At 38.7% G+C, this 26935-nt stretch overlaps 1 protein-coding gene and 1 non-coding gene across 2 annotated transcripts in view; both read left to right on the forward strand.

Annotated features, from left to right (window-relative positions):
- Cntn5 (contactin 5) overlaps window positions 1-26935 on the forward strand; it is a 1035258-nt gene that overhangs the window by 451913 nt on the left and 556410 nt on the right. The window lies entirely within an intron of this gene.
- Window positions 23391-23533, forward strand: LOC143439899 (small nucleolar RNA SNORA48). The gene has a single exon (XR_013107902.1). It is a non-coding gene; the product is annotated as a small nucleolar RNA SNORA48 (small nucleolar RNA).

Raw genomic sequence — 26935 nt, forward strand, 5'->3', positions numbered from 1 at the left:
CTCAGTGGTTGAGTGCTAGCTGATTGATTGTGGCACCTGAACTTGGTATCCAGGCTTCTGTCCACCCCTATAACTTAAGCTCCACAGCAATTGGAAGATAAATTTCTGAGGTCCTCAGAATTCAAATTCAAAATTAAGGCTTCCAGACTTGTTGAAAAAACACAAATCCCAGGCTCGTAGGAACGAGTGGAGAATGACCGAGTGGGATACCCTATGCCCTCTGCTGGCCTCTGTATATGTCACAAAGAGGCATATATCCACACATGTGTCCATATACTCACAGAAGTAAAATGTTTTAAAATTCATTATTGAGTTTTGTGTAGTACCTAATATAGAAATGTTTAACCCCAATCCAGCATTTCTATCCTGCCTTTCATCATTCAGTTCCTGGATAGATGACACACAACTTTTATTGTTTACAACAAGCCTTAAACAGCACAAGAATGGGTAGATATCTACCATTTATTTTATCAGATTCTACTTTTCTATTGGTAACCCTGAGTTATTACTTTCTATATTTCATCTGGGACTGTTCTTAACTCCAATTAGCCAGCCCTCGGGGCCATGTATTCTTGTCTCCTAACCTATGGCATCTCTCCCTTCCTCCTTCACCTTCTTCTCCTTATGGTCCTTCTCTGACAGCCGTGCCCAAAAACCTTAAACAATGCCTATGTCTCTTCTGCCCAGCTATTGGATGTCGGCACTTTATTCATCAATCAACAATAACTTGGAGGCAAGGTCACACAGTGTCACTGGGGTCTACCTTTGGACTCTTTCACTCTTTCTTCTCTGGGGCAACTAGATCTCAATGAACCAGTTAAAATGATGCTGCATTAGAATACAGGCAGGATCAAGGTAGCCCACTACATCTAAGATATTTACAATTAACCCTCTGTTTTACTAAAACTCTCTCATGTACTTTCATGTCAGCATAAGATAAGCTTTCTTCAGAAGTGTCAGAGAAACAATCTGAAGGATTTTACAGGAAGCCAAGGATTTCACTTCCTCCTACCTTGCCATACTCTATCTGACATAACCCTATAATGATGTCAGATCTATAGCTCTTTTTGCTTTGTTTCAGAAACTGCAACTATTAATTTGTCATTAAGATATTGTGGGTGATTATAGTTGTAAAATTAACTTGTATGTTAGTATTTTTAATTTATTTTTATTTATGATTTTAAATTTCATAGATTTAATTTCCAACACAATGAAAATGGAAAAAAAGAGATAACTCAACCAACCAAACCTTCTTTGTAAACCTTATTAATATCCTCATTATAAACAGCAACAGAAGCCAACTACTCTAGGATGAAGGTGGGCATACTGTAAATGTTAAATCGAATTTTGTGGTTTTAAGAATGAGGAATAATTGCTAGAGAGGCAGGCTTATGTGGTAACATGAAGGTGAGATCTGAAAGAATTTTACGTGTAATGAGTTTGGCTGTTGTGCATGTGAGTCACTAATATGCCATGAAAGTTGCTGAATGTAAGCTTTCTCTGATGAAGTTAGTGGCTTGCAATTATATAATATGTTATAAAATAGCTTGGGCTTCAGTTCTTTCCTGCTTTCTCATCTTCCTTATGACACATTCAGTGAGTGACTCAGTCAGTTTTACATTTAAGGCTTTTGAGAATGTTTTACATGAGTACTGTATTTATATCATTTCTACCCCTCCATCTCACCCTTCCTCCTCCTTCCACACCCCGCCTTCTCTCTCAAATTCATAATCTCTCCTTTAATTATTATTTTAAACACCACATATATACACACCACACATATCACACATACACACACACACACTCACATACATACCACACAAACCCACACACGTGTATGCATAATCAAACCTGATGAGTCTATTTAGTGTTGCTTAGACGTACATGAGTTTAAGGCTGGCTGCTTGGAATTAGAGATCCTGTGGAAGAACTTTCCCTGAAGAAGACCTACTCTCCTTTCAGTAACCATCACTTGCCTTCATTCAAGAACTATAGCTCTTCATCTAGCGATACAGCTTTGGGAGATATATGTTCATGTTCGTCTTTGTTGACATGTCAGTTGGTCCTGCTGTGTGGGTCTAGCTTAGACAGCCATATTGTCAGTATGTAATAGACACAGCCAAATCACAGTCTTGCAGCAGAGTTCCTGGTCGTCTGGGTCTTACAATCTTTCTGCCTCCTCTTCTGTGATGTTCTCAGAGCTTCATGGTTGTGTTGTAAGTAATGAATAAGGGCTGGGCATCTCACAATTCTGTTCATATTGACCAGTTTTAGATTCGAGTTATGGTCTTCATGTACTACAAAAAGAAGCCTCTTTGGTTGGGAAGAGCTACAATTATCTCCATGTACAATGATAAATATTTAGCATACAATTGGAAATTTCTTTTTGATTTAGCAAAGGAGCAATACCAGGTTCTCTTCTGAAATTCACGATCCTTTCTTTTATAACATCTTGCATTATGTTTGTCTTTCTCTTTCAACTCATTTAATCATAATCAGGACTAGTGCTGTAGGTATGTTTATCTATGTCTTCCTTCTGTGTCATCAGTCTTTGTTTATTTACCTACTCTTCAACCTACTAATTAGTTCACAAATACCCAGTCTTCACTATACCACTATAAACTCAATCACCCTTAACCAAAGCATTTATAAAACATGGGTGAGATGATCAATCTTAAACTTGATATCATGACCATTTAAAAAAACTCTCTGCCTTCAATGACCATGGATTTTATTTTTTCTTCAATAAATTAAATGAATAACTGAATAAATAAATAATAAAAGAAAATAAAGCTCTCATCAAAGTAGTTGGCTCATGTACTCTTGAGCATTCAAGCCACATTCCATTCCATCCTTGGGATAGCTCTTCAGAGCACATTCTCCATCCTGATATGGTCTTTGCTGCATCATTTTCTATAGATTCAGTGAGAGAATAGCTATTGATTTATATAGTAAACTTTAGTTGTTTTCACCCTTCTATTATCCTTTCTCATCCCCCTTCATCTCCTGAAAGCATCCTCCTACTTTCATATTTGTTGTTTGTACATGACTCCGTGAGTTTAACTAAAGTTTCTGTTCGTAAAATGATTAGTATAAGTCCAGTATATAGTAAATACTAAATAAATCGCATTCAGTTTTCTTATTATGTAATGTGTTATAAGAGTCACACAATAGGGTCTATTATGCCAGATGGCATACTTCAATGTGTTATATAGTGGATAGTTTATATAAAGAAAATAGTCACAGAATATATGTACAAATTCAGGTGAAATATAGCACATAGTCACAAAAGGTATGTACAAATTCAGGTGCAATGATGTTCACATGCAAAGTCATCACTTGGAAGACTGGGGCAGGAGGATTTTAAGGTTAAGGCTAGCTTGGGCTTGTAAAATACCAGATTAAGTACTGAGAGACTGACTATGTATGAGAGAGAGAGAGAGAGAGAGAGAGAGAGAGAGAGAGAGAGAGAGAGAGAGATCAGAAATGCAGCTCCATTTGTTTCCCCATTATGTAGATAGTCAATAGCCTTTGAAGGTAATCAATGAATTGAGAATCTATATAAAATGATGAACATGGAGACATAGCTGGAAGAAGTACTGTGCTCCTTAAACTGAAGAGAGACTTGGCATGGGAAGCTTGTGCCTGGAGAGGAGGAATCTGAGTAATAAGTTTTCTTTGAGCAAAACCCACAGTTTGATATAGTTAGATACCAGCAAGCCTCTGCTGTCTCTCACAACTACCAGTCAACCTCAAATCCTCTGTAGTTCTTCTAGGCAGTATGTTTCATCTCTTCTAAAACAACTCGGAGAATTTGAAATATGTGTTTGGGAGGAGTGTGCCCTCAAATCGGAGGTTGTTTGCAAGTAATACAGTGATTTACAAAAGGAAAACTACAGCGAAAATCTCTCAGAATGATGGCCAGTTTAAACGCGGTTAGCAGAACTCTCTGGTAAACAAAATAAATGCCAGCTGTTAGAGAAATACTTTGAAAGATGATGTTGGTTTTCAAAGGAATGCTTTTAAAGTTGGGACAAAATGGGGCCATGCTGGGAGATTTTAAGGGCTAGATGGCTCAACTTAATAAAGCAGACACATTTTTATATTTTCTTGAAGAGACCTTGGAAAGTATAAACCAGAGAACAACATAGAAAAAGGTCAAGAACACAGCAAGTTGAGTCTAACCCTACCTCAAGGTCAGTTTAGAAGTTATGCATAGGAGGACCACACCCATCTGCTTTCTGTAAATGGTATGATATGTGACAGAAGCCATGTAGGGCCATGCAGGTGAGTGTCACATTCAGGGTAAGGAAATGGAATGAAGATCATGATTGACGTTGTAAGTTCAGGAGAGGACAGAATTGAGAGCAAGTGTCAGGAAGACCCAAGCCCTCTCATAAGCTCCTAGAAGGCAGGACTGAAGAAGTTCACTCTCCTTTGTAATGGTGAAGAAGCTGCTAGAGAATAAGGGAACAGCCCCCAAATATAGGGAAAGTTGCTGGAGTTGGAGGGTAGAGGCACAGAGCCAGAGACATCTGGTCTAGCGCAGGCTCTTGTTCAGCTTCAGGAATGAGACATTCTGCTGCAAAAGCCACAGCTGCAGGACAGCTAAGCATGTGTCAGGGCAAACTCACCAGTGAGCAGTGTTCCTGTCTGTGTTCTCAACAGGAAGCGAAACAAGCCTCTGCACTGGGATTCCAGTTTCTTAGGTTGAGTAATTGTCGCAGTTGCTAATTTGGAAAAGTAATCAATTACCTGAAGTAATTATAATTCTCCCTCAAGTATACTTAGCCTGAATTTCTTCTTTTTTTCTTTTTCTTTCTTTTTTGAAATAGAACTGGAAAAAGCAAAATCAATTTTGTTTGTGTCTCAACTATTGAAACTAGCATGCTACCATAAAGGGAAAGCAGAGCAAAATGTGGTCCCATGTAAGCTCTGCTAATTTCAGGGCATGGCTTTGAAGTGGCAGCTTAAGAACCTATATCCAACTTTAGTGGATTTGTAGAGTGAAAAATTATATATACAGGCTTTTCCTTTATCCTATACCTGAACAAGAATGTAAGTTTCAGAACGAGGAACTGAATGTAAGATTTTCACCACCCCAGGACACATTCCAGGTGAATGTGAATCTAGCCTCAAACAATAGGCCCACCTATGGGTGGGAGAGGCCCAAGGCAGGAAGGCATTCCTGACTACAGATAAAGATGCTGTCACCTAGGTGGGGCTATAGCAGGAAGATAGTTAATCTGAAATAGTTGGTAAATGGCAGGATAGGACACAATGGCATGGTAAAAACCACATTTTTGAGAAGAATGAGTATGCAGAGTGATTTCACATGACTCTAGATCATTTGGGCTAGATTCCTCTGAAATGTTCCACTGTTATTGGTTACCCCTCCCTTGGTCTTCCCAGTGCTATGTTCAAAATTTGTAAAACAGCCATTCATCTGTAAGCGCGTGAAAATGCAACCATTCATCTGTAAGCGCGTGAAAATGCAACCATTCATGTGTAAGCGCGCGAAAATGCCTTCCTTCCCCCACCCCATGCTATAAAAGACCCTTTAACCCACCACTGGGGCCAAAACCTTGTTCTTGGAGCTAAAGAGCTTGTCGTTTTGACCGCCGGCTTACTTCCCTAATAAAGCCTCTGCTGATTGCATCCAGGTATGGTTTCTTGTGATCTTTGGATGGTCGAGATTTCCGCAGGCTTGAGGAAGGGTCTCCCGAGTATGGGGATCTTCAGATTAAATGCTTTTTCAACACTGTCTGCCTAGACAACAAGATAGGAAAACAAAAACAAAATCATGATCTCAAAATCTGTGACTTAAAAAAATGATTTATTTCTACATTATACTTTAATTAATTAATTAATTAATCAGTCAATCTGTGGTGTGTGTGTGTGTGTGTGTGTGTGTGTGTGTGTGTGTGTGTGTGTGTGTAGACCATGTGTATAGGTGTCCAGAAAGGCCCTGAAATATCCACCAAAACCAGAAAAATGCTACTTCAGTGGAAGGATATGAAGATGAGAATTTTTTCTGGGTATATTTTAATATTATATATACTAAGGATACCCCCTCATTGTTTGCCTATGTGATGTGAGAGACCAGAGATGCAAAATGATGAGAGTTAAAAGTCTTAGAAGAAAAGTATTTTTAAATAAATTTGAAAAAGTGACTAAATGAACCTTTTCCACCCCAGTTTTGAGTTTTATAGCTGACACACACTTGTCTAATTCCTCAGTCTAGCTTGGCTTAGTCCAGTAGTGAATGCTTTTTCCTGCCCCTCATGCCCTGAAATACAGATGCAGACTTTAGGTTTTTATGAAATATAAATGTTTTTTATCTTCTCTTGTAATATCCGTTTGATTGTTAGAATGCCCAAAGGATACATAAAAACAGAAAACAAAAAAATAACAAAAACCCTTCTCAGTTACAGCATACCACACAAAGCGTAAAATACCTCACAGTATGCTCTGGGACTGACCGTTGTTTAGACACTTAAGTAACTCGGTCACACCCTGGGATGCCTTTCCATTGCCTTTACTAAAAGTATGTAGCACCAGGTGTCTGTGGGAGCATAATACCCCAAATATCCACCCTTCTTCCCTTGCCTGGGCTCTCTCTGCACATGCGTGGAGCAGAGCTATGTTTCTGGAGCTACAGGAACTGACTGCTTCTATAGTAGCTTTAGTAACAACAGATTTCTTAGAAATGAACAGAGTAATGCTAATGCTTTAACATTCTTTAGTGATAACTGTTTTCTCTCCAGAAGCAGACAATGTTCCATCATCTCCGGCAGATCCTAGACTAGTATCTGCTCTTTCCTTTATTATTCGTGCTAACAGAGTGACTGAGTCAAGAAGCAGATCTTCAACCAGATGCTTGAGACTTGGACCGTGTCCACTTCCACGTTCAATAATTTTCTAATATCTGAGTCCCACTATTATTATTATGCCCAAACATATCCAGTCAGTGAAATAAGTACGAGGTTTAAGAGTTTCTTCTACTTCATGTACAGAAATTGCATGTTTTGACTCTTTCTATATCTGGTGTTGGTGTTCCTAATGGAAATCTCCTATAAAAATATTTGTCATTTTTTTTTGTTTTTACCAATTGTTAGCCTACCTAGCCAAGTTTCTATTTTTACTTTATTTCAGCTTTTAATTTTGATTTACTTATTCTGTGTTTCTCTCTCTCTCTCTCTCTCTCTCTCTCTCTCTCTCTCTCTCTCTCTCTTTCACTCTCTCTCTCTGTGTGTATGTGCGCACTCTCTTTGTGCATATGTATGTGCATGTGTATGTGTTATTCTCTCTGTGTCCTTCTGTGTATGTGCACTCTCTCGTGTATGTATGTTTGCATGTGTATATGTTTCTGCGGGGGGGGGGGGTGTCCCACAACTGTCATGGTGTGTGTGTGTGGTCAGAAAATAGCTTGCCAATATCTGCTCTGTTCTTCCCCCACGAGGGACTCAAAGATCAAACTCAGGTTGCCAGATACCTTTCCTGCTTAGCCCTCCTGGGTCTCATCTTCTAGTTTGGCATGCATATGTTGCATATGTGTCCAGTTTCATACCAAACTCCTCATGGGTCCATTGCACAGCCTTGTCTTGACTCTTCTTCGGTAAGCCTGGATTGTGGTGTTTCCTCTATCTGCTGCAGTCTTTTATGGAGAACATTTCTTCTTAGTTGAGTCCTTTGCTCAGTAGCTGTTTTCATTGAGTGTGGCATTTTTAAAAGCTCCAACTGATGCAGACAAATGAGTCTTTAACCCTCTGCCTGTCTCAGGGAGATGGACGATAACTGGACAAAGTACTCTCTGAAAGTATTTTGGTCTGCTTCCCTGTGTTGAGATTTTTATATAAGCTCCATTTATGCCATTCCAGTCTTTCTTATCTGTATACCATGAGGAAAGACACTGTGCAGTAGGAGCCAGGAAAGTTCAACTGCTGTGATCCACCTACGTCAAAATGAGATATAGTGTGTATTAAGCTGGCTTTTGCTTCCTGTTTCAGTGTGAGCTCATAACTTAGAAACTGTGAAAAAGAAGTGAGTTAGTTACAACTCTATAGGTTGCATCAATCTCTCCAAGCACAAAGCGGTGGGAGGCTAATGATGACTTGCCACAGTGCTGCTAATGTTACCACTTAGATGTGTCCAGCCTTGTGAGCGTGTACATTTAATCTCAGTACAACAATGTGAAAGATAGTATTTTCCTCTCATTAGCAAAGCCTAGGGCTACATGGTTCTCATGTTCTAGTTGACTTTGTGAGATCCATGGCTGATATTCCCATCACTATTTACATTGTGTCAGGGGTCAATAAAGTTACTCATGAAGTACCTGTGAAGTTCACCTCCTCACTTCCGTATCGATAATATCCTCTCTCCTAATGAATCAGGTTTTGATTCAAAGTAGACGCAAGCAATGCCATAAGAAATTATACCATATAAAATTATATCCCCATTAAACAAGTGTTAACATAAATACTGGGTATAATACACTATTGAGAAATACTCCAGAGAAGAACAAAGCTCCCTAGTCTGGAAGACTAAGCTCTAAGATACAATGAGAACAGCTGTGTATATACAGATCGCCACTGCTTTTCTGTAAGTCTTTCTCCAAAGGAGAACTGCATAGAGCCCACATACGTGACACTAGGATATCAGCTTTCATGGTGGTAAAGGATTCACTGAATTCCTTAAGATCACTCTAAATTACAGCAATAGACTATTCCTTAATAAAATGAATACATTAATGATCTTTATGACCTCACTACTCTCCAATGTCGGAACCTGTTTCAAGCTTTGCTGTTCAAATGTAGACCCCATTCCAATATATTAGGCAGAATCTAAGGGAGAGTTAGGAATACAAGATTTGCTCAAATCCTCTGAGGCACAACTTTACTTAACACAACCTTCTCAATCCAGACACAATTAAAAATCTGAAAAGCCCTAGGTGGTAAGACCTACAAAACCTTTTGATGTTTGCTTTTATAAAATTCTTCCCAGAGTCCAGGTAGGATAATCCAAATTAAAGTATTTGTAGGATAAATGAAGGATGTTACTATGATATTATAGTAGAGTGACTTTGTTATTTCTGGAGTCACTTCAGAGCTTTGATAAAAATTCTAGAGGTTACTTATTTCCTAGGCTGAACCATTATTTTATATCACACAAACAGACTAGGGTATCATTTTATTATATATCTATCTGTCTTTCTGTCTACTCATTTACTTATTCATTCATTTATTTTTATTATATATGTATGAGTGTTTGCCTACATTAAGTCATGTATACAACATGTCCTTGGAGACCGGAAAGGAGCATATGATTCCTGACTTGAGTTAACTGATTCTTATAAGCCAAAATGTGGATGCTGGTAACTGAACCCAAGTCTTCTGGAAGAGCAGCAAGTGCTTTTTCTGACCCATTGCCCAAAGTCCAAGTATACTATTTAAAATAACCAGGAATGCTTTGTGGTCCACCCAACTAAGTCAATTGAATAGTGTAGTCTGTGACAGACCAAAGAGTTCTGGGAACTTGGAAAGTTCTGGAAAGAAATTTTTTTTTCCAAGTCTCAATTTTCAGAAGCCATATATAGCAACGTATTCCTAAATTTGTGATTCCTAAACTAGATTTGAGGCATGATTTCTGATCCTGCATCTGTCCCACTGCTGTTGTAGAGTATATTAAGCTACAAATAGTTCAAATCCTTCAACAGATGCAACTAAGTGCTTACGTGATGACATAGAGAACCTGGTCTCCATGGTGTTCCCACCCGGAAGCCTCAGTCTATCTGCATGGTAACTGATCTGCAAGCAATTAGTCTCCCAGTCAGTAATTTCAATAAACTCTAGTAGATTTTAAGTCAACTTGGGTTTGTAAAATATCAGGTAGAAAGGAGATCGAATCAATTTAACTATAGAAAATCTCTTATCTTCCTATTGTTGACTCTAAATTCCCGAAAGGTTTCAAGTTCACATGAAACACAGTGGTGAAGCTTGGTAGGAGCCATGCTTCTGATCGTATTAGGACTCTGTACAAAGCCAGAAATTGTTTGCCTTGGTTGGCCCTCAGTGACCTCTTGGCTAAGATGGCAAGAATCCTTGGCTTGGCTGTTTTGCAGCGCCTTTTCACCAGTTGCACATTAGAAAGAACTTAGCTTCCTCTGCTCAAATAATATCCTAGGTGGGTTCTCCCATGTGGTGTGTTAGCCTTTGTATTCTGGCTTTTCACAGTGATCTGACCACACTGTCAAATTTATTAGGGACTTTTCACTCTCAGATATTTTACTTGAAGTAGCAGCTGGTACGTAACAAGCCAGTGTCTGCCTGGTTTGTTTCTTTTGTTCCCTGGGAAACTCACTGTTTCTTCCTAAACTGCCTTAGATCTGCAGGAATCAACTGTGTTAGCTGTCTGCTCACTGACTGTACTGATCTGTGGACTCTAACTGGTTCCTTTCCCATAATTCTGAGCCACTTGGATGTTTCTGAATGCCCTGTTACGTAGAAGGCTACATATGAAGAAGATGAGGTCAGACTCCTTCTTGTCTGGATATTCCTGCACAGCATGCCAAGCCATCACAGACTTAGAAATTCCAAATAGTTATGCTCAAAGTTCCTTCAAACCAAGTCAATTTCCTAGGCCCAGTTTCTTTGAATATATTTTATTCCGGGCCCCTTCGAGTCCCCTTTGCCCACGAAAGAGACACTTGAGGCAGTGTTCAGGTGGTTACTACAATAAGGCTTTATTCTTGTATCAGCAGAAGCGGAAAGACCCCAAGCCCGGGAAAGGCACTGCTATATGTACCCTAGAGTGGCGTGTTCACTTCTGATTGGCTGTTCACTTATTACCCATATTATGCCCCGGAATGGGCAATGACTTTGGCGCGCTTTTGCCTTTTGCACCTGTGCAGTTAGTTGTTTACTTGTGAGAGCACAGGATGCCCGCGCCATCTTGTAATGGCGGGTGTTATGACCGCTAACCGTGGCTCCTTACAATATTTGACTTCTTTCAGTTTTCTGTCTTTCTCTTTCCTTCCTTCCTTCCCTCCTTCCTTCCCTCCCTCCCTCCTCCCTTGTTCTTCCCCCCTTCTGACCTCTTATGTCTCCCCAACTCCATCTCCTCTTCTTCCTCTTCTTTTCTTTATTTTATCCTTCTCAAATGTCAAAATTTTTTTGTCTCCTTCAATGCTTTCAGTGCTGACTAAGCAAACTTAATTGGAAGAGGTTCATTTATGTTGGTGTTGTTTTTAAATTAATACTCACATCATTTTTCTTTTCTTCCCTGGTTTTATCTCCTCAGATGTACCCCAACCCTTGTTATTGTTTTAAACTAGTTCTCACTCTATACCTGATGACATAGAAGTCCAGCACTCCCCTGCTAACACACAGGGTGACACAGGAACCCAAGGACAGCAGTTGATGCTGTTCACCACCACATCACCGGAGACCACAGTAGCGCAGTGACCATCATCTGTTGCTAAGGCTGTTGAGGAATGTTCTGATGGGAGGGAACAGTTAATTTTGTCATGTACCTACAACTGTCACTTTTACTTTCCACCAGTGATACATTTCTTTTTCATTCATTATGAACATAAAAGTCAATTTTAAAATGCCATACTGAAAACTATGCTTATGATACCTATATATGCCTTTAAAATAACCATTTTACTAACAAAATAATATTAGGAAACTCATTATGATGCATTTAAGGTAGTAGCATTTAAGCAAGTTAAAGTTATGAATCATAGTTGTACTTTAAATATATGTTTCTGAAGCAAGCCACTGTGGCAATACCTTTCATCTAAGAACTCAGGAGGCAGAAGCACATGGCTCTCTGTGAGTTCAAAGTTAGGATGGTGTAAATAGTAATCTCCAGGCTATACAGGGTTCAGGGTTATATAGAGATATCTGTATCAAAAAAAACCATTCTGTTTCTGAGACACTGCAGATATATAGGTAATTACTTTTTAAAGAACAAAATCCCTATCCTTATGGCATAGCTTGTATCTGAAGGCTTCTGTAAATTTATACTAGTCACATGGAGAATGTTACACAAAATCTACATTCTGGAATCATCCAGAGAGTGGGACTGTGTTCCGATGACTGTATTAACCATCTTTAACAACTTTATTGAGTTGATTTAAGAATGTGCCCACCTCTCTTGTGTACCGACAGATAGCTTTAGAGGCAAAATGTTTGTAACAAGATGTTAGCATCAATTTGCCCTTGTAAGAAATGAATTTTGATCTGCCACTGATTTGTCTGATTTTACATATCATGTTTGTACGATATCTTAAGAGTTAAGCATACTTCCTTGCTGGTTAATTACCAACTAAGTTATTTTTCAGTTGTTACTTTTTGTAGTATTTTGAAGAGAATGCTTTGTGCTGAAGTCACATATATTATTTGATTATTTATTTAAAATAAAGAGGTTCCAGGAAAATGGTTCCTTCTATTGACAGCACAGGTATTTATGTTAGATTCTCAGAACCCATGTTTAAAAAAAAAGGCAGAACATGCTCCCTCTCCCTCCCTCTCTCCTCTTCCTCTCTCTCTCTCTCTCTCTCTCTCTCTCTCTCTCTCTCTCCAAAGAAAGTAAAGGAGGCTCAAGCCTTGTAAAAATCTCCTCACTGCAGTTATGAGCAAGACTAGCCCTGACACTCAGGCTCAAGACAACCTTGAATTATATGTTTACTTTCATTTTTACTGTCTGACTCCTGGCAAAAGGGCTAGGTCTCATGGTCTGGACTTCCTCTCTCTCCCCTACAATTTTCCTCCAAGTCCTTATCCTGCCAAGAATTCCTTTCAAGTTATCTCCCATCCGTGGTTGCTAGATTACATACTAGGAGTTGTATTTTGTCTGAGTGGTAATTTTCAAGCCCATTTCCTTGCTTGCTTGAATGGTAGATGTCCATTGGCAAGTTAGGAGTGTCTTCTTTCTTACATGATAGTGTCACATGGCTATTCTCACACACTCTCCTTCCTCTCTTGGTAAGATCCAATGGCAGCTGCTTGAAATTTTCATATCCATGTATAAAATCCAGATAGACTTTCACATTTTTTATTCTGCTGTCCATTGGTTGTCTGTACTTGTTGCTACTGATGTGAGTGATACACACTCACTTGATCTTGAAGATAATCTACCCCACCACTAAAATATTCAGCTTTTTCTTTAAAAGAGGTGTAATATATATAGTATCATATATCATCAGCAACAACAGCAATGAACATAACTATTAGTTTTATAGGTGCTGTGAACAAGTACCTGGCCAGAAGCTACTTGAGAGTGGAAGGGTTTCTTTGGGCTCATGTTTTCTGAAGTCCATCGTCTACTTTTCTCAGTTGTGCAGGGAAGAGTGCCAGTTTACTTCCTCAGATCTGGATGGAGCAGGAAGCTCATGAAGGGAACACTAGCATTCAGATGGCTTTCTCCTTTCCCCTGACCCTTTCTTCATTCTAGGCCACCAACCTATACTGTTACCATCAGCTATTGACCATGTTACATCTATATTGGAATGACTATTATGGTGGAACCAATGTAAGTTTTAAAATCAGAAAACACTATGTTCTAACTAGTTGTAGCTTTGTATTTATTTATTTATTTTGCTTGTGAGACGCTAACACCTTACTGGGAACAATTTGCCATTTTCTTTCTTAAGAGTTGTTGGAAGGAGTTTTGCTGATAGTATCCCACAATTATTCCTCTCGTACTTTGCTAGGCATTGTGTGAGCTGACTAACACATTTCCTTTTTTAACTGTCAATGTTAGTGATACATAGCCGCAAATCACCTTTACATTGAAGATATCCCACCCCACTACTAAAATACTCAGCTTTTTCTTAATGAAAAAAAAATGTGCAGAATTTGTAAAAGAAATATAGAGAGCATCAATGAGCCTAATAACATTTTGAAAGCAGTATGAGTACAATATACATACTGATGAAATGGGTGACTGGAGACTTGCTTGGTTCTTAGAAGACAGTAAATGTAAATTAGGAACTCTTAATTTTAAGTCTTTGCTTTTACCTCTGCCTTCTTCGGCATGGAGGGCACGCACGGTGCCAACACGTGAACACATACACCAAGCACTCAGCCTCTTATCCCAACTACCTTAAAAGCATGAAGAGTAAAGTGCTGTTATAAATAGCTTCCTTAAGCTGCCAATAGATAAATTCCATGGGCATGATGGCTTTTTTTGATTGTGGCCCTGATGCATCCTCTTTTAATTTAGAGTTAGTATAAAATACAGTATCTCACCCAGGTCTGTATGCCCAGTTGCACATCAGAGTGGAGCGCTGCTCCAGACACAGAAGACATCATGAGAAATAATGGGACCCAAATGCTAAATTTATGGAGGAAGGTGGAATTGGTTCCTAGAACATATTTTATTTTCCCCAGACAGGGCTGTAACTAGATTCAAGGACTGAAAACAAATTTAAAAACTGATATGAGGCTTGGTACAGAAGTAAATCTTCTATAGGAGAGGTGGGTCTGTTACCTAGAGAGGTGGATTTTTATGAGAAAAAACAATGGCAGCTACTACTAACATGTGGACCAGAGCTGAGTTCAGTTCCTTTGAGGAATAAAAAAAAAAAATGCAAGAAGGAAGGAAGGAAAGAAGGATGGAAAAACAATTTATTGCTGGAAAGATGTCTCAGCGCTTAAGAGCGCTTGCTGTTCTTCCTAAAGACCTGTTTTCAGTTCCTAGCACCTACATTTTATAGCTTCCAAATGCCTGTAACTCTAGCCTCAGGGGATCTGAGGCCCTCTTATGACCTCACCAGAAGCCCACAGCCATATTGCATACACATACTCAGACATACATATAAATTAAAATATATAAAAACAGTGGCTGGAGAAATGGCTTCGTGGTCAAAAGCCATTGCTGCTTTTGGCAGAGAAGCCAGACTTGACTCCTGGCATGCTTCTGGTAACTCACAACCATTTCTTAACACCAGTTCAAGAGAATCTGCCACCCTCTTCTGGCCCCAGTGGGAACTGCAGGTATGTGGTGTACAAACATGGAGACAAAACATTCCTCCACATAAAATAAAATTTGAATGTATATAAAAATAAATCTGAAAATTAAAAAAAAAAAACAGAAGAGAGCCTGGGAGAATGTGAGGTGCTAGACAGAAAAGCTTTTCTAAAGGCTGCCTGCAGCAAATTGACAGAGTGCAGATGAAAACCTACAATGGACAAGGAAGCATATAGCTAACAGTGTTTATGAAATATCACAGGTAAGGAAAGCAGGTTGTGAGATCTCTCTCAGGTAAGTGGGCAGCAAGGATATGGAAAGCAATACTTTTTGAAATAAATATTAATGTCTGTTTAAGAAAGCAACCTGAAAGCTGGGTCTAGTCACTATAGAACAGTAAGATATACACACCCTCAGTTTTAAGTACACATAGATGTATACACACATCAGAACAAGCCAGTGGTTTAATATAATGATGCCTTTATAGTCCTTTGCACTAGAGGTCAGTGAATGGGGATGAGACGAGGCCCTTCACTGGTTTTGCTTATGGAGACACTAAGTACTTCAGGTCTTCATTCTCAATGTACAAAGACAGTGCCTGTTGTCACTTTCCCCATCGCTGTTGCTGTAACTTCATACCCTGGAGATACTATTTGTGTCTTCACTTACCATCAATATTGAGAAATAAGACACAGAGTTCTTCACCAGAGCCATACCAATTCTTATGACAGGCATCCTTTAGCCCAGAAAAAAAAAACACATCTAGGAATTCTAGACTATCATATCCTGCATTTAGATAATCCAGTCACTAACAGATACACTCTGAAGTTGTTCAAACCCTCTTGTACTTAGGAGACTTTCTCAAGCATATGTAAGTCATGTGAATTAAATATTATACAGCTGTAATTTTTCAGGATGACTCAAGGGAGATAAATCTTACGAAAGGCATAGAATTTATCACAGCCTTTCTTATATTTATCTTGCAGTTTAGAAATGCTAAATGTAAAATAGAAGCCAATGTGAATTTTTTAACTCTGCTATCAATAGCATCTGTGACTGAGAATAAATGGAAGAAAATGGATTTTCATTTATTTTAAAGAAAAGCTATATTTAAATCAGAGTCCTGTTCAATAGTGGCCAATTTTCTATTTTCAAGTTCTTTTTGATGATGTAAACTGCCATCAACTCAAGCAGTGTCAAAGGTAGGAGGGGGTATTATACAGTTTTACTATGTGTTTCCCCGATCATCTTAACAGGGCCATTTGACCCTGAAGCATGACTTGACCCGGAAGCAAAATTATAGGATAGAAAGTTGTTTTTATGGCTAATTATCTAAACTGCTAATACTATAATTCACATCACTGTAACATTAAGCAAATGGTGAGAAAAATATCTCACATCCTTTATCAATGTGTGCGACAGAACTCTATAAGCTCACAAGGGAAGAAGCACTTTGCATATTTATCCCAGGTAGATGTAACAGCGTGTGTGTGTGTGTGTGTGTGTGTGTGTGTGTATGTGTGTGTGTGTGTGTGTGAAGTGATACCTCTTGTGACATTTTGCATTTCTTAAAGACATATTAGACTCATGATCTACAAAGATCAAAACAATTTGAAAGCAACTAAGAAGCAGCAGGCACACTCATCAGAATTTTTCTGTGTCCTTATAGAATCCTGAAAGGTAAGTCACTTTATTTGAACTTGTCAGATACATACTCCAAGACTCCTAATTGTCAAGTAAAGTGTTTGAAATCAGAACTATAAGGAAAGTTCAAGACTTCAGTTCTAGCCCAGCTTTCACGACTAGTGATCTCTAGTGGAAGCAAGATGTAGGAGAAAGTTCTGGGCTTCAGAGTCAGACTTCAGGTGAACCTTCCTCACAACTCTCGTTGACCAGCAGTGGGCCTGAATCCCTGGCCTAGGATTTTCTTGCTAGTTGCTTTGTAAAACATAGGTAAAAGAGTATCTTATGAAAAAATGTAAAAAAGAAGAAAATCATGCCTCCTCTAATAAGCAATGAGCATACAGAATTTTCTTTTATCATGTGGACTTTTTTAGAATGCTATAAAAGTTGTATTCTGTTCTGTGAGCCTGCTTGAGGTGCTTTGACATACAGCACCGTGAAACCTTCATGAACCAACATTTGTTTGCCTGGGCTCCCACAGCTACCCTTCAAAATGAAAATGCTTTCCAGTTTTTCAAAACAGACACGTGATAATTTTGTCTGGTACTTATCCAATTAATAACAATGTTATCAAATCTGCATCATGTGCATGCAGCTAGTTATTCTTTCTTTTATGTTACTCAGCAACAATTCATTACCTGTTATCTGAAGGATTCTTTGACAGTCAATGAAGATTCAAATCATAAGAAAAAAATTCCAGGTTTAGAGACATTAACATTCTAATGAGTTTATAGACAAGCACACAGATGCTTTTTACACAAAGATGGATAAAGATCATGGGCCCAGATCAACTCAAACACATAACTGAGGTTAGAATCTTAGGCCTTGTTTGGAGCCCAGAAAAATTGGCAGGTTTCTAATTTCAGTTGATGCCAGGGGATTTGGCAATGAGTTAGCTAAGTGGAGACTCTTCAAGGAATTGTGGATTCGATTGAATCAGGGATTCAGTCAAGAATCATGATGAACACTGGCCCTATCAGTCAGAGCAGGAGAGAGCTGTGGAACGAGATGGCTAATAGTGACATGAGAAGAAATCCTGGCAAGCAAGCACTGGAGGGAAGACTACAACAGGACAGGACAAGGGGAAAGAGGAAGTTGAGAGCAAGAAGAAAGGCAACCAAACTTCTCATTGTTTTTCTAGAGTAAAGCAACAAAACCAAAATCTTGAAGAAAATATACTTCTCTTACAGTTTAAGAACTGACTTTATTTTGAGAAAAACAACGTTTTTATAGCAAAAAAAAACAATGAATATTTATTAATTTTTCTTTGAAAAATCACCTGTTAAGATTGAAAGTTAAAACAAAATCTGACTTCTACAGGTATGTTATAGATGAATAGTCTTTATACAAATAGTTAATTTCTATTTTATGTATTATGTTGCTGAAATTTGGGTATTTCATTTCATTTACATCTCCAGAAGTTTACAAAAAAAAAAAATGTTAAAATCATAGAAAAAAGTGTTCCTGAGTTAGGGTTTTTTCATATTTATAAGTTATACAGAGGTCTACTATAAACATATGAAGTGTAGATGGCACTTCCACAGGTTTTAAATGTATTTTAAATGTTATTTCACTTTATTTTCTTGAAAGGAAACGTTTTATGAGTTGAAGAATATTAGTGAAGCACTTTTTTCTGTAATAGTCTCTTTTATAGTTTATTTGCTTATTTGTGTTGGGGGAGGGTGTGTTCATGTGTGTGCCCTCAGGTCATCAGAACTGTGAGAAAGCACTGTTAACCCACAAAGTTACCTCACCCGCATATTTCATTACAATGTGAGTGGCAGATGCAGGCTATGTAAGTGCTGCAGCTTTAACAAAAGCTGTCATGCCTCAAGATTGGAGAGGAAGCCTCCTTCCTTAGCTTGTATTCAAATTAAAGGCAATAAATGCACCTGAATTGGAGATTCGTGGTGTTGAACAAAAGAAGGATTCAGGGCTGGGTAGAAAATGTCTGCTCAGTATCTCCTGTCCCCCTCCATCCCAGCCACTCAGAGGGCCACAGCTGTGTCTTCTTACTTTGAATCATAAGCTTAAATGCAAATTCAGACCAATCTGCTAACTGAGAATGGAGCTGTAGAACTTCTGGGAAACTATTCCCAGCCTTTGCTTTTTGTTGTTTTCCTTATACACCATTCGATAAACAACTTTGCATCCAAGATCGACACAAAATTAACACTCTATTGAATAGCCTCTATTGCTAAGCTCACAATAGTTATGATCAACAACTTATCAAGAACAAAGTGATACTGTACTATTTTTTATTTTTTAGGAATAAGTATGGTATACATGTGTATATAATCTGTACTAACTAGATATTAAATATGTATTTGGTACAAACATAATTGGGCACTTACAGAAAAGTAGATTTATTTACAATTTGACAAATTTTGGTGAGAGATTCTGAATTTCTCAGTCTTTTCAGAAGTTGCTGCAGTTCTATAGAAAGGAAAAAACAAAGCCTGGATAGATTAAGCTAGTTTTTGGAACTCTGGAGAGTCTTTGCCGAGAACAACATGTTCAGAATTCTTGGGTATGTTATTCTGTGAGTTCTATGATTTTAACAGTCTGAAAGCCTAAGGAAGAGGTCCATACAACAATATCTGCGAGGGCCACCCTTATTTTCAACATAGTTTTGCATATAGATAACTTACATAAACAAGCATACATATTAAGCATCATGCACACACACACAGAGCAAAGCAAGTACTATGTGCTGCCGTGTATGAGTCAAGAAAAATAAAACAGACCATTTAATAACAAAAAGTCAACACATTATTAAAAATTAATAGTTGTTCTTTTATCATCTCTATGGAAAGGTCTGGTAGATTGAAAGTCACTTCATGCTGGTGGCCTTTAGGCTTCTGCACATTTCTGAATTAGCTAAATATTTTTACCACTAAAAATATTTCTATGTCTTGTTATCAGTTTCTTTTTTAAAAAAATCACAGGATTAGACTTTAAAACCAAGTTCAGTAATATAAGGCCCTTCTTCAAGAAGAATGATTTTTTAACCCATACTCAGTAACTGTCTGAAAAAAAGATAATTAAAATTCTCCTGCTTTCACTTTGTGCTACAGCTAGGGAATGATTTTTCTAAGATGCATTCTTTATTTTATAATGATACTGTCTTTAATTCCTGGCATTGTTGCTGAGATGAAAATTCCTTTCCTTGGTATATTCTATCTCAGTGTTCTCACTTGCTCCTTGAATTGGAGCAATGTGGAACCCTCTCTCCATCCCATAATGCTCGTCAAAGTTTTGTAATCCTCTATACTACTGGCTTTTCTATGTCTGAGATGTAGTTACTTCTCCAATTTTCTTAGTAGAGTTTAATTTTCTGCCATAATCTATTCTTCCAATGATTTCTCTCTAATATTGTGTTTATGAAAGATTTTCACAGCAGACACCTGAAAGAGGTTATGTTGCTACATGGTATCCTTCTCTCTGAAGTGTGGGCCACAGAGGACAAACAATTCATAGCAATAACTTTTATTATCTGTCGAGGTTGATCTGTTGCCATATATTGTAATGCTAAATTCTGTGCCTGAAGGTCTCGGCCTACAAGTGACTTCTCTTGTTTACATCTGTTTGTTGCATAAACCTTATTCCTTGATTTAAAACTATGGGTTAAATAAAATTGACTACATCCAATTACTGGAAGGAGTAGAGGTAAGTGGGTTTGGAGTGACCTGGTTGGAAGAGGGGAAACCAGAGGAGAGAGAGAGAAGAGGAAAAAAGAAACTGCAATGAGGAGAGATGAACCATGAGTATATGGCCAGGAGAAACACCAAGTATCTGTGGTAAGTAAGAAGCATCTTAAAACTAACTCCTTTAGTTCATTTAAGCCCTTACCACAGGAAACATGAACTGAATAAATACATATGTGGCTCGAATCGTTAGCTGCATGCCAGTTTAAAGACTGATGAAACAGCAGCTAATACAGCTAGAACTCACAGAAAACTGATAGGAAGAATATCAGATCGCTGGCATACAAAACCAAGTCATCAAAGAGAGTTCTCAGCACACTGGACTCATGCTGTCTATACTGGAGCCTCACAGAGGCAGAAGACAAATTCTGAACCTGTGGTCATCAGGTTGAAGCACTGAATTCTTCAAAGAGAATTCTAAGTGTTCCCCAGTAGAGAACAGAAAACAACAGAAACATTAGAAGATAGTTAAGTAAACGTACAACAATATGTCAAAATACTTACATGTGTTTAAAAATTTTCTCCCATGAACGTAATTCAGCTCACAGCCTTCAGTATATCCAGTTCCAGGGGATTCAATGTCATCTTCTGACATGCATGGACAATCATATATGCAGACAAAACATCCATATACTTAAAATAAAAATGTAAATGAAACATTAAAATAAAAAATATATTTCAAGAAAACATGAAGTCCAGATTAAAAATTGAAGCTATAAAAATTTTATCTAGAAATAGCATATGATCTCCACATATGATCTCCACATACAACTATAGAAAAATGTACCTAAGTCTTGTAAAAGAAAAAAAAGCCTGACTTGGTTTCATTTCAAAAATAATTTAATATAATATTTTAAAATATTATTGAATGCATTAAATGTGTAATAAATATTTCGTTTTATATTTATATCGATATTATTTATATCAATATTATTATCATAAGTATTTTCTTATGTTTGAGAGAAATGCGTTTACGCATATTCTATATTCTATATGTTTGGGTTGCTGAGTAGTAATCCTGTTATTATTTCATTCACACAAGAGGCCGAAATCTAAGTATTTATAACTGCTAAAGATTCCTATAAATCAAAGAAGTTGATCATACATGTAAAGCCATCTCCCCAATATCCAGCTTCCTTAAAATATTATAGAATATTTATGATTGGTGGAAGAATGGTGTGATGTATATTTTTCGGTTAATAGGCAACACGGACTACATATTTCCTGTAGGACCTGACAACCATGAAAAACTTAGTTATTCTTCTCTTCTGTCTTAAGCATTTAGCTAATATCTCTCCTTCAGTAGTTGAAATTTGACTCACTTTACCTAGAGTACGCAGGATCTGCACAGTTGGGTGGCTTACACATGGTCAGTGTTATGCTTCCAAAATGAATATTTTAAGCATATTCTGTTCTATGTTTCTCTCCCAGACTGGCAGCCATTGAAGTAGCCATGTATCTGTTGCTTTAACTCCTGGATTCATGAAAATTCTTCTTTTATTCAAACAAGTTTTTTATTGGTGTGTAAGATTCAGCAACTTAATAACGATATATTTGGAACAGCAGGAGATGTTTCCTCCTAATTTTTTCTTTTTTTTTTTTTTAGATCATCAGTTCCAACCAGTTAAAATAAAATTTACAGCACTCTGTTGTCTCTAAAGTAAACGAGCTGGCAATCAATTTTCTTAGCAAAATTAAAGCAATACACTATGATTAGCTAGAAGAAGGCCTGTGGTTTTTTCCTGAATTCATAATGAAAACAACTGCTCTGGTCTAAATAGATCATGAGAAACATGGTTTAGCTAAAACACTAAAGCAAAGATTTATTCTGTGTTAATCAGCACAGCAGAAAAATTCTAATTATCTTATCGGAGTAAGATTTAGAGACCTTACTTTCTGCTGATGTGGTCCGCTGTAATGCCTCCCGCATGCTTAATTGCACAGTGGGATATCCGTCAGTCTATCCTTCAATGAGAGGATGGTTCAAGTTTAGATGCAAGCCCAACTTCCTTAGGCTTTGGTTTTTGCAGAATGCAAATTAATGGAGAGATGATCATGTAAACTCCACTGTGTTCTAAGGTTTGGAGACTGGTGTTAGAGCATTGATTGTTCAATAAAAAGGCCACTTCCTCGGAAAGATTGTTCACGTGGCTTTTGCTAACTTGTTCATTTGTTTCCACCCAAGATATTTGGTTTCACCTTTCACCTTTCTTTCAGAAAGACTTGAAAGAAAACTTAATGTAAAACGGATTCACTTAAAGAAACTCTAATACTCATGGCCAGAACCTCACTGGCCTTCTACCATGATAGCAAGCCATGCCCACACTGCCAGGCAACTCTTAGTCCCTCATCCAATCAGAATTACCCAGCATGCTGAGCCCCATTCTTCATGCTTCCATCACTTCTGCCAAAGCTGCTATTGCTGTCTTCGTTATATATATTGTAAATTATTGTTCTTGAGATCTAATTCTGATGCTGTCTTCACTTGCAGTTGATAAACTTCTACTAAAAAAAAAGCTCCTGCAACACAGGAAGGGAGCGTATTGGAGCAGTCATTAAAGAACGGCATTGCTATATGTTCATGTAGATCCAGGTCTCTATGTTTTGTCCATAACTCTACCTTTCATTTCTTTGAGTGCTTTTAAGTCTCAGTGTCGTCATTTCCAAGGAGATAGGGTCATTTCCCATCACCTCTCCTTGCTTACTTTCTATTTAGAAGGCCATATCCTCTCTTCTTGATGGATTTAACAAAGGTTTAATTAACATTACCGGATACATTATCCTGCTTTGAGTTGTATTCCACACTGCAGCAGGCTGACCCTTAAGTGCCCACAGATCAAATGCCTGAGGTTGACCCCAATGGGATCTATGAACAAAATGAGAGAAAAGACAGAATTAGCAAATTCATACACACTAGTCTCTTAGCAACAAGAAGTGGTAGAAAGAAACTTTTGTGTAACTGAGAAAGAAAAAGCAAGCTGAAAAAACAAAGAGACAGCAATACCTCCACCCCTACCAATCCCCACCCTCAGCAATGGACAAAGAGACATCTTGTTGGTGGTGGGGTTCTTCTATCAGTCAGGGGCAAAGCAGATGGAAGTCCTTTGTTCACCAAAGCTTCATGCCTGGCTTGGTGGCCAAAGCTGTTTTATGCCAAGGACACATAAAAATCAAATCAATTCATATCCAGGCAGCACAGTGAGGAAGAAAGAAGACAGACAGAGACCACTATGCCACCCACAGATCTGCCCTTCATCACACAGCACAAACAGGTTGTAGACCCTGTTTGTGGCAAAGCCACACAGTGTGGTCTGAAGATGTCACCCAGATGCCTGCCAGCTGTGTGACAAGCCTCCAACAGGAGCAACCATAATGTGCAAGTATGTGGAGGTGGAGAACAAATGAGAGAGAGAGAGAGAGAGAGAGAGAGAGAGAGAGAGAGAGAGAGAGAGAGAGAGGTGGAGCAGTTTGAGCATTACAAAGAGAGATAGAACTAGAGACTCAAAGGCAAAGAGGAGTAGCTTGTTGTGAGTGGGGACCCCAGCCACCTGAGGCCATGGTGAAGCCTCAGCCCAAGCTGCAGCTGATGGCCATATCTGGGTCCATAGCCACCCAACAGCAGAGGTTGCTGTCCATGTTTCTGGCTTATATTACCACTAGAGAATATGAAGAGGAACCTGGGGAGGCCACTCTCCAGGGACCCCATTCATGTCCAGGGTCTGTGCAGAACTGGCCATGCCCCCACTGTATGCTATGCTCTGGAGAATTGACCTCACATCTCACGTACAGCAGCATCAGAGAGAGTGAGCCCTGAATCTCACTTGAGTAGCTCTGTAGAGTTGTCCCTAGTGGGAGGGGCACTAGTGAGCCAGTCTCCCTCCCACAAACCCCTGGGTGAAAGCTTGAAGAGCTGGCCATCCCACTTGTATACTGTGAGGTGGTATAGGCACAGGCGTGATGCCCGCCCCCTCTCCCCTTCCCCTTGACTCCTGGCCTCCTGTGGTGCTTGGGAGAGTTGACTCTGAGGACATGAGTGCAGGAGAGCTATTTCTGCCCCCTCATTAGCTGTAGCACTTGGCAAAGTGGGTCCCATGCCTTGCTTAGGTAGCATATTGAAGCTGGCTCTGGAGGCAGGTGAGCTGGCCCCAAGGGCATGAGAGCAGGAGAGTTGACCCTGCCTCCTGGAGTAGCCAGAATAGTGCTGGGGACCTCCTTCTGATGGTATAGCTAAGGAAAAGCCAGGATGCTGACCATCTTAGTCCAGATCCAGTGTTCTGGGTTGGCCTACCCCCAAATCTATATCATCTGTAAATACTTGAGGACCATGAAAGGGCCAGTCTTGCAGATCCAAAGCTTCAGGATCTTCATAACACAGGGCAATCACAGGATAACTGGGAAGAGTTCAGGTGAAGATTCAATACTTACGGTCGCAAAGAAGCAAGCAATCTCAAACCAGACCAAGGACTCATTACAATGATAGTTTGCAAGTGAAGAAGTATGGACAGAGGGATTTGCTGTGGGACACAGCATGACATACAACAGCATTAATGATCATATTTTATGTATACATGAATGAAATACTCAATAGTAAAGAAAAATATTTAAGAACAGAAAAGCAGATAAAGTATGTGCTTCATTCTGCAATTTTTTTTTTTTTTTTTTTGCAGTTCTCGTGTATATGGTACATGACTTTGAACTGAGTTTGGTGTCACACTTTATCATCTAGTATAGCTATCAATGGTATAATTTCTAACATGTCAATTTTAATTATATGAAAACATTTGAAATAGAACTGAGTGTAAGTTAAAGAAACTGGATGATATAGTTCTGGAGAAATGCAAGAGTTGAGGGTAAAAAGTTGGGATGCCATCTCCAATTAGTAAATTTTCTGATCAAGAAATACAAGTTCACTTTAGTAGAAATCTTATGATAATCTCTTACTTCACTCACTAATGATGTCTAATTTTTCATATCTGCTTACTAAATACCATGGTGGTAGTTGCCATGTGCCTGACAAGGTTCAGGGTAATGGTCAGTAGAAGCCTTTGTATGTGTGCATTGTCTGATCTAGACACACACACCACACACACCACACACACATACCATACACATACAACACATCACCATACACACACATACACACACACATATGCACACCACACACACACACACACACACACACACACACACACACACACGACACGTAGCAGAATTTTCCCATAAATGATTAAATAATAAAGATGACAAGAAGTCAATCACTGGGTAAGAAGGAGGTGGGCCTTCCTTCCAGGTCTGAGAGAGGAAGAGGGAAGGCAGGAAGAGGGGACTTCCTTTTGGACTGTGGAAGCAATGTAACCAAGATATAGGCCAGGCTCCACTGGAAGATTTCTAACATAGAATAGTTGGTGAATTTACGTTGCTAGATTCTGTGCCCAGCGAGTTTCCATCTTGCTGCGATTCAACTGAGCTCCAGAGAGAAAGGTAGCTGTGGCAAAGCATGGGTTTGCAAGAGTGCTTCCCAGCTAGCTGTGAAAATTTGGGAGTGCTGAGCTGGTTTGGCAGCAGCCAGCCTAGGGGAGGAGAGAGCTATCCCAGAGATCTAGAGAGGCCCTGGCAAGGGAAAACATGAGGTCTTGCACTTGGTACAGGGCTAGGAACAGAGACCACTGGATGGTGCTTAACTGGCGGTAGCATGAATTTTTTTTTAATATTACAAGCTACACACACATGCACATACACACCACATACCACACACACCACACACATACACATCACTTAACACACAATATACACACATACACACCACATACCACACACACATATACACACCACCTACTACATACACCACACACACACATATATACAACACATAATACACCCACATACATACACACCACATACCTCACACCACACACATACACACCACATGCACACCACATACACAAACACCACATACTACACACACACATATACACACATATGTGTATGTATATATCTGTGTATATATATATATATATATATATATATATATATATATATAGGTTGAAAGTCATCATATATATTATACATTACCTCTATTTGCTGAAATCCTTGCTTGCCATTCCTGCCAGCCTAGTAACTGCTTCTCCAAGTCCTTTGGAGGAGAGAAAAATCATGATGACAAGCAGTAAGCATTTCCATGTTTACTGCATCACTGCCCACAGTATTTAACATATGGAATGAACTCAGATGTCTTCCAGCTGATGATGTGGTACAGCTATACAATGGACTATTATCTAGCCACACAAAGAATAAAATTCTGACACTTGTGGTGACATGGATGAGACCTTTGCTGAAATAAACCAGACACAGAATAACAACTATGGCAAGATCTCATTCATGTATGGAAATCAACAAGTTAATATTATCGAGAAAAGAAACATACTACATGGTACAGGTCACTGGAGTTGGGAAATGGAAGGAAACGGGAGACTGACATTCTGTAATCGACATGGTGAAGCAGCACAGTTGCTGGGCATCATTACGTATCTATGGACTAAAATTCTTAGTACATATTAGTGTTTCATACT

The sequence above is a fragment of the Arvicanthis niloticus genome, chromosome 27, assembly GCF_011762505.2.
Source record: "Arvicanthis niloticus isolate mArvNil1 chromosome 27, mArvNil1.pat.X, whole genome shotgun sequence".
Taxonomy (NCBI): domain Eukaryota; kingdom Metazoa; phylum Chordata; class Mammalia; order Rodentia; family Muridae; genus Arvicanthis; species Arvicanthis niloticus.